The sequence below is a fragment of the Patella vulgata genome, chromosome 9, assembly GCF_932274485.2.
Source record: "Patella vulgata chromosome 9, xgPatVulg1.2, whole genome shotgun sequence".
NCBI classification, from domain to species: Eukaryota; Metazoa; Mollusca; class Gastropoda; family Patellidae; genus Patella; species Patella vulgata.
The window spans coordinates 3,317,798-3,326,513 of record NC_065887.2 but is presented as its reverse complement, the minus strand read 5'-3'; positions in this window follow the sequence as shown (position 1 = coordinate 3,326,513).

Sequence of the window (8,716 nt, the reverse complement as noted above, 5' to 3'; positions counted from 1 at the left end):
ACAGTTGCCATGGTTATACCAACTAATAATAATATTATAGTCACAGTTGTCAAGGTTACACCAACTAATAATATTATAGTAACCGTTGCCATGCTTATACCAACTAATAATAATATTATAGTCACAGTTGTCAAGGTTACACCAACTAATAATATTATAGTAACCGTTGCCATGCTTATACCAACTAATAATAATATTATAGTAACCGTTGCCATGCTTATACCAACTAATAATAATATTATGCAGTCACTATTTAGATAATTGTCTTGTAAAATGTTTGTCTTAAAACACTAAATGTCCGTAATAAATACCCCAAGATATTACCTAGTATAGAATGGTCCATATCAAATTACTTGCCTTAGTCTTAGCATGTTATATTTTTTAAAAAATTTCTTTATTTCTAAAACACCTAAAACCTGCCTTAGATTGAATTGTTTTCATATTTAATTAAATCTGGCCACTGGTTACAAGATGTCTTATAGTTATAGCCTTAGCCGGTTTGTTGCTAGAACAATAAATACAACACGAGAAGCCAATAATCAATAGGGGAATTCCCCTAAATAATTATCAATCATAATTAGTCATTGTGCCATTACATTCATATACAAGTTGTTTTACAGTTGAACAATTAATAAAAGGTTATGTGAATTTATTAGCAGTAACGTAATTCTATCGAGTCCTGTTTATCACCGAGCATTGTTTCCACTATTATTCTCTTGTCGTTATTAAGAATGTTAGCATGTGCATGCTGTGTCATAAGGTCTGTCATTGAGTCAACTGGCGTGATTTCGATTCCCCGATTTTACATGACAAGGAGTAGGGTCGTCTGTCCAATCTTGTGGGTTTTCTCCGGGTCCTCCGGTTTCCTCCCACTGCTAAATACCTGTACGCACAAGCAAATTACTGAAATAAAATTGAACCATATGTTAGTCCCGAAATAACCCTCCCTCACTCTCTCTCTCTAACAAGAATTTATCATCAATTCTTTGCCTGAATCTTCAGTCTTTAAGTCAATATGGCTTCTGGACCTCTTAATCACTTAACTTGCGTCATAAAGACAATAGAATACTCGTTGAAGCATTGCTCAGTGATAAAAACAGTAGTTGTATTCCATAGTATTATGTCTTGTCAACTGATTTTATTATTAAGTACCGGTATATTGTAAAAATAAAGAGAATCTACCATCTAATGTGATACATCTACATATAGAACAAAATTATTGTTTTCAAATATTTTTTATTATATTTTTTTTTTATGTTTGTTTATAAACCAAAGATGTTTTATTGTGATAGAAATTGTTAAGAATAACTTCTTTTCCTTTACCAAAAAAAAAAAAATCTTTCCTTGGTCTTTTCTGTATCTTTTTAGATAATTCTGTTAGGATTGGCGATAGAAAAGTTGATCAGAACTATATATGTTTTTTAATTTAAGGAAAAAAAATATACATTTTTGTCCACAGAATTCCAACTATAAAAAAACCTGCCACGTGTCATAACTTTGGAAATAAGAAAGGCTAGTTGTGCCAGGTACAAATCTCAAACCAAAGAACTAAATAATTATCGAATATTAATCTTTTAAAGCCTGAAACAATTATTGCAGGTTATAACCATTAATTATCACAGGTCCTCCGGTTTCCTCCCACTGCTAAAGACCCCTACGCGCAAGCAAATTATTGAAATAAAGTTAAACCATATGTTAGTCCCGAAATGACCTAGTTTGTGTCGAGTGGACGTTAAACCCCATTTCTCTCTCTCTCTCATTAATTATCAAATATTAATCTTATACAGCCTGAAACCACTAATGTAGATTATAAACCATTAATTGTTGTATTGCCCGAATCAATTAACAGTTATTGTAGGTTATTGAGCATTAATTAACAAATATTAATGCTATAAAGCCTGAAACAATTAATGTAGCTTATTAGGCATTAATTAACTAATATTAGTCTGAAAATGCCCCAATGAATGTAGGTTATTAGGCGTTAATTAACTAATATTGGTGTTAAAATGACTGAATTAATTAACAGTTAAAGTGGGTTATCAAGCATTAATTAACTAATATTAGTGTTGTAATCCCTGAATTAATAACAGTTAATATAGGTTATATAGCATTATAATTAACAAATATTAGCCTTAAAATGCCCAGACTTATTTGTGTACCAGTAGTTATAAAATTATCTGTTATAAAAAAATCTGTGAAATTCAGAATGATACAATTTTTCAATGATTTATCATTTTATGAGAAATGTTATAACTTTGACGTTTTTATTATATCGATATATAAAGGTGGTTATTTGATTACAGGTATTAATACTCATTCTGACTAGAAACTAACCTTTTTTTATTATTAAATATATTTATTATCACATGTTTGTACATTGTATTAATAATTATTATAATGCACATGATATTATATCACATATCTTATATTTACATCTATTAACATCAATTCAACACAGTATATCATCATTTGGCCGCCATCTAAAGGTTATATCTCTTATGTTAGGAAATTTATTTTCTGGCTTTGGCAGAAACAGAATTTTCTTCTGTATTGAGTTGTCATAGATTTTTATGGATATTGCTTCAATATTTTGGATAATGGTTGATTCAAAATTATAATTATTAAGATCGGAAAAGTTGTATTTCTTTCAGAAATCTACCTGTTCTGTACTATTGTTCATTTGCAGGCCTGGGAATAATGGTATTAGTTGCACCTGACAAAATGTCAGGCATTAATATACCAGACATTTTAAACTTTGTTCTGGATGAATATTATATCAGAAAAACAAACAGGTCAGTGCCAGACAAAATGACTTAAAATGTCGGTCTACGAGCTTAGTGTCTTTTCGCAAGCGGAGCTAATTGTAGGCAAGGGTGCTGGGGGATGGTAACCTATTATAATTAAAAGGATATGTAATGGGAGTTAGGAATTTATATAATGGGAGTTAGGAATAAGCATTATTAAATTCGATCTTAATCACTGGTGAAAACTTATTCATATATATGTTGAGGTATATTAATTTAAACCTACCTCATGATCATGTGTTTTAGAAACGTCAGTTGACAATATTGAAAGCAACCATTATTTTAAAAATAACAATTCCAGGGCCTTTTTCTCCCAAAAATCTAGATCTCTTTTAAAAAGAACGTAATAATTTGAAATTAAAAAGAGTTTAGAGAGATAAGTTTTTAACAAGTCACGGTTCTATTTATAACTATATAGATTTATGTGTTATAATTATATTGACCTATGTGTTATACATTTCGATCTCCACAGTCTACCACTTGTTAACCTAGCCACAGTATTATATTATAATGATTCCATGGCATTTAATAACTTAACTGGATATACACTGGTCACAATTCTATAAGATACAATTACTGTTTATCACTTGAAATACACAGGTCACAATTATATACAAATACTGTTTATAACTCAGCAACATTGCTTGATATAGACTAAAGAAGCCTAAGCTTAGTAGTAACAGAAATTGTATTCCATGGAATTGTGACCCAGGCAGTGTTATATTACTGGTGTATTTCTAATACCATTCCGCAAGTTTATTGATGTAGTTATTGTTAGTATGTCACTGATGATTGTTATCAATTAATATTTACTGTCCATCAGTTGTAGGTTTAATATTTACTTTCCATCAGTTGTAGGTTTAATATTTACTGTTCGTCAGTTGTAGGTTTAATATTTACTGTCCGTCAGCTGTAGGTTTAATATTTACTGTCCATCAGCTGTAGGTTTCATATACTGTCCATCAGCTGTAGGTTTCATATTTACTGTCCATTAGTAGCATCCGTAGTTTAATTTAATTACCATACCAATACATTTCTTTAGAACCTTTTTTATTCTCAAATTATGGATACATGAATTATAAAAGGTTGGAATGAGATGCATCTAGAGAAAGGTCCAGGGGATGGTAAACTATTTTAATTAAAAGGGTGCTGGGGGATGGTAACCTATTATAATTAAAAGGGTGCTGGGGGATGGTAACCTATTATAATTAAAAGGGTGCTGGGGGATGGTAACCTATTATAATTAAAAGGATGCCCAGCAACAATAACCTATTATAATTAAAAGGGTGCTGGGGGATGCCCAGCAATGGTAACCTATTAATTCAAGTAACAGACTCTTAACTACCAGTAACTTGAATGTGGGGGACGGTGCCCTATAAAGATATAACCTGTTTAAGAAACGGTGGAAGTTAAACCATGCACCTTCCTCTACAGGACCCCTCCGATCAACTTTTAATTCTTTATTAACTCTTGTATTAATGGTCATTTATCACCAATATAATTCTTATTAATGTGTTAGATCTGAACATTTTAATTGTTTTAAATATGTGCATGTTTGTTGGGGGAAATTGAGAGTTTTGTAAACCAACAGTAAAGATTAACAACATACATGTATTTAGAATAATTAAAATGGAACTAGGGTTATCCTGTTGTTGATAAATATAGTATATATATAATGTCTAATGTCTAATGATGTTGTCCTCATTCAGGTGAGTTGAAGCGGTCATTTCCATAATGGAAAATTCATTTGTAATTTAGGCGTTAGTGTTTGGGTTTATCTACCCCTAAACCATGTGTTGTTTAGCTCGGCATGTGGCACCTTCCCAACTATCCTGAATGTTGATTACTATATTAACAGTATTAGGTTATTTAAGATAGAAACTTTGTGGTTTATTAAATTGTGGATTATTTTAAAAATATATATATATCAAAATAATAACTGAAAACTGTTTTCACAGATTTTATGTCATGTCTTTGTATCAACATCAATAAATTTATTTACGATTGTAAATAATAGAAATTGGGTAGAAGAAGAAAAGGGCAAATTTATTAGAACATCGTTCTTGCCACTATATGTACATGTATATATATATTGCCAGTGTCAAAAAGCAGCACAAATATTAGAGTTGTCTTGATAACTCCAGTATTTTGAACTTCGACACATGGAGGCAAGGCCTGGTCCCGGGGTGTATAGATGGCATTTTGAGTATCTTACAAACTATTCCTAGATTTGAAACGTGTATCTAATTGTGTTATAAATTTTATTGTGTGTATTGTCAATACTTTCAAATTATTATAAATATTTCTCCTTTTTTTTGTTTCATTTGATTTTTTTAAACTCGAATATTTGTAAAGTCATAATTTTATATTGCAGCATATTTTTTTTCCCTTTTCTGTTTTATTTAATGTTGTTTTTATGAGTTTACTTAATGACTATATGGGACCAATATTACGTTCGTTAACCTTATATAATTAACGATGACCGAATATTGATGTTTATATATTTTAAATGTTTTTTTTTCTTTTGTTTATATACATTTATATTATATTTGTGATTTTACAGTGCTATTCTATCATTGTTTACTCCGTCGTCGATTCCGTTATTTAAAGCGGTTATTGATTGTCTTGCCGTAAACAGACATCGAGCTACGAGTTAATTCCGAAAGTTATTTGAATTTAAAACCAAATCAAATTTACTCTTACTAAACAATATTATTCAGTGGGATTAATACTAACTTAAATTATTGACATTTGCAGTTTACATTTGTCAAATATATTTGAAACTGCCGTCTTCACGCTTCTGTGAGCACATGAAATATTTATGATTCTCTTTCAAGAAAATAGTTAACCAGATGGCACATCTTTTGGGTTTTAATTCTACAAATTTATTTCAAGCCGGACATTTTTATGCGTCTGATTTGTTTCCTGTTAAACAGGTAGTACATATTTTTGGTATAAATTCTACAAATGACTGTAGACAGTTCCTTTTGGTTACAAGCAAATTAGACAGTTACTATCGGTTACAAGTAAATTAGACAGTTGCTATTAGTTACAAGTAAATTAGTATACATTGGTTATGAGTAAAGTAGCCAGTATCTATCAATTATGAGTAAATTAGGTGGTATCTATCAGTGTTACGAGTATATTAGGTGGTATCTATCAGTGTTACGAGTAAATTAAACGGGATCTATCGGTTATGAGTAAACAATGATTTTTTTATATGCAGTGAACTAGAGTGTTTAAAAAGAAGTTTTTATGTTCATCTTATTATGTGCCTTATTTCTTGCAATTAAACTTTATATTGTTTCATTATTTCTTGTTATTTTGTTATTTGTTTATTATTAGATGTAGATTTTTATGATAAACACCTTATTTTTGAAATCTTGATATTTTTAAGGAGTCATCATTATTTGAGGGATTTAGGACACGTTAAAAGCTGCAATAGTTGAATATTTATAAAGAATATCAATCTTTCAATATTTACAAAGATATGATAAATTGAATATTTCACACCATTCAGTATCCTCTACAGGTGATATAAACAAGCCAGGGCCAGATGACTCACATGTTGGATAAAATCTTTTGATGGACAACTTTTTGATCTGACTGAAACGAATCCAGAATCTTGAGTTCCAGGTTTTATCAAAACATTCTCAGACTTAAGTTAAGGATTTACTCAAAATTGTTCGCATTATATTAACTAATATATAGCCCTTTATAAAACTTGTGTTGCGTTTTGTGTTTCTGGATCAAAGATATTTGTTATAAACAGTGATTGAAAATTGAGTAAATTCTCAACTGAAGTCTGAGAATGCTTTGTGAACTCGGACCGGAACCGGTCACTAGATTTGTATGTCAGTTAAGGGATTTCATTGTTCCAATATGAGGGACATGATAATTGTAACAGTCACTTTATCAAGTTGTTATCCCATATATATTCAACTTTATAAGCTAGCTGGTCAACATACTTAAAAGTCCTAAATTGACGATTTTAGTCAAAAACACTAAATATATTTCAAGAACTTTGAGAAGTATTTATTCTGCTTTACTAATGTTTTAGATATGGCGGCTATTCAGGGCAAAGGTCTATTTTTGAAGAAGATAGTTCTATGCGTGCAGAATGGTTGTTATCCATACACTAGAGTGGGGTATTGGGATTTCTAGACAGCCATGACTTCAGGCCCCAAGTTCACAAATTTGTTCTGGCCCAAAGCATTCTCAGACTTAAGTTAAGAATTTACTCAACTTTCAATCACTGCTTATGAGAAATATCTTTGTTCCAGAAACACGAAACTTTGCACATAAATTTCTTCTTGATGTATTTGATACATTAAAACAGCAAAAGTTTTATAAAGGTCTATATTTTTGTTAAAATAAGGAGAAAAATTTTGAGTAAATTCTTAACTTAAGTCTGAGAATGCTTTGGGCCAGAACAAATTTGTCAATGGCATTTATTACTTGAACTGAGAATAGACAGGACAAGAGCAGCCTAATCCAAGCAGGAGTGTGTCCAGGAATATGAACAGCGAGGGGTCCAAGTTTGGCGTCGGGTCAGGGGGGAACTATCCATGATTTTGATCAAATCTGAAGCTTTGAGACAATATTTCTGCGCATTTAGGTGCATATTGTGTAGGATTACAGTGGTGTGAGACAAAATAACGATAATACTTCACATTTTAGGTGTTTTTTTTTCAGTTAACATGAATGTAGGAGATAAAAAAAACATGCCCTGCACCAGCAGGCAAGAGTCCGTACCCTTTGGGAAATAAAGTTGTTGGGGATCCAGAAGGGTACGTGTAAAAGGGGTCTAACAGACACCCTAGACCTAGATATGTTGGGAACCATGTTATCGCAAGAGTAGAGTGTCCACAACCTAATTACACGATTTTTCCTACAATCAGTGGCCATTGTCCTTGGAGTTATGGTTTGATCTATAGGATATAAACCTATATTTCAAGTTTCGTTAAAATCGGATAAAATTGTGACCTTTAGAGTGTCCACAAACTAAATGTGAACGGACGGACAGCGACGAAGACACAATACGTCCAGGGAGATATTCCAGGATATAAACCTATATTTCGAATTTCGTCAAAATCGGATACACATTGTGACCTGTAGAGAGTGTTCACATACAACATGTGATTTGTAATTGTAGAAACATCTGCACACCTGATCGTACACCCTACTAACAGGGGGCAGATCGGGGGGGGGGGGGTATGCGGCTCAGCTACATAATTTTTTTTTTTGTAAATCAACACTTTTTATGAGAAAAGTTTCTCGGCCGGGAGCTTTATCCTTTATCGTCAGATATGTGGGACAGGATGGGCACTCAAAGCACGAGATAATGATATAGACATTATGTGATATCACAATTAATGCTTTGCATCCATGAAATTGAATCACAATGTCATTGTATTGATTCATAATAAAAAATGGCATCAAACAAGGTTTTGAATTTCTCTGTTTAAAAAGCTCAATGTGTATGTATATACGCCAAAATGACGATAGAGACCATGCGGGAGGTGTGTGTGTGTGTTGGGGGGGGGGGGGGAATACATTGTCTCAGGAACCTGGCAAACCCCCTCCTGCAAAAATTCCTGGATCCGCCCCTGACTAAATAGGATTCCGTAGCTAACACTACCTTCTACAGGTTCAAAATAAAATCATTTTCATCGCTTTGACTCAACTCACAAAATGGCACAAAATCATTCGGTTTTCAACATTAAAATTATAATCATAATGCTTAACCAGTGTCAAATATATACCGTGGGTCTGAAATGCGCTCCACCAATACATTTATCTACTTTTAGTTTGGTTGTGGAAGTAGGTCAATATGTCAAATAACCGGAAGCAGGTGCCCGGTTGCTATTTTTACCTTTAGCGGGTCAATTAAAGAGTTTACAAAATGGCGG